Source organism: Octopus bimaculoides, chromosome 21 (genome assembly GCF_001194135.2).
Source record: "Octopus bimaculoides isolate UCB-OBI-ISO-001 chromosome 21, ASM119413v2, whole genome shotgun sequence".
Classification (NCBI taxonomy): domain Eukaryota; kingdom Metazoa; phylum Mollusca; class Cephalopoda; order Octopoda; family Octopodidae; genus Octopus; species Octopus bimaculoides.
In genome coordinates this window covers 269,302-270,227 of record NC_069001.1, presented here as the reverse complement: position 1 = coordinate 270,227, position 926 = coordinate 269,302, and the positions used below count along the sequence as shown (strand labels likewise).

Below are 926 nucleotides of genomic sequence, written 5' to 3'. Positions count from 1 at the left end.
CCTACCGTCTCCCCACCACCACCACCACCACCGCCGCCGCCGCCGTCACTGATGCCAAAGACTGGCAGATTTATCACCAAACAACAACCCAAACTGGTAGACTTCCTTTCTGCTTCATTTATTCCTCCATTAGTTATCAGGGCGTTTAGCCTGCTGCCATTAGCGCAAGGACCAGTTCGGTTTGTTGTTAGGAGCTTTCTAAAAAAGAAAAACAAAGACACGTCCATTGTTTGTTCCGTGTTCATTGGTCTGTGTGCATGTATCATGCACACTCCCCGTCCTGTCTTGTTGCTGCTGCCTGATCGTGATGACGATGAAGATGGTGGTGATAGATGATAGTGATGAGGGTGATGATGATGGTAATGGTGGTGGTGGCAGTGATAGTGATGATGGTTATAATGATGATGATGATGATGATGATGATTTCAGTACTTTTGTCTTTTATGATGTCCTTTCACCACACACACATACGACAGGCTTCCACACAGTTTCCACCTACTATATTCACTCACAAGCCCGTAATCAGCCTGGGATTACTGTAGAAAACACTTGCCTATGATGATGATGATGATGATTAGATTTGACACTGAATTATGATCAGATTATTGCATCATGAGAGCACAAGGAGAGAAGTCATCATCATCATCATCATCATCATCATCATCATCATCATCATTCAACGTCTGCCTTCCATGCAGGCATGGGTTTGACAGACACTGGCCAGGCAGGAGCCTACTCCCTCTGTAATGTCATTGACATTAGAAAGGGCATCTGGCCATGGAGACCAGGCCAAAGCACAGTATGGGACCCAGTGCAGCCCCTGGGTTCCTGTCAGTTCCTGTCAAGCCATCCAACCCATGCCAGCATAGAAAGTGAATGTTAAATGATGATGATGATGATGAGGAGGAGGAGGAGGAGGAGGAGGA

At 46.3% G+C, this 926-nt stretch overlaps 1 protein-coding gene across 1 annotated transcript in view; it reads left to right on the top strand.

The window, feature by feature from the left end:
* The window catches only part of LOC106867292 (aryl hydrocarbon receptor), a 286,257-nt gene that overhangs the window by 135,561 nt on the left and 149,770 nt on the right, over positions 1-926 (top strand). The window lies entirely within an intron of this gene.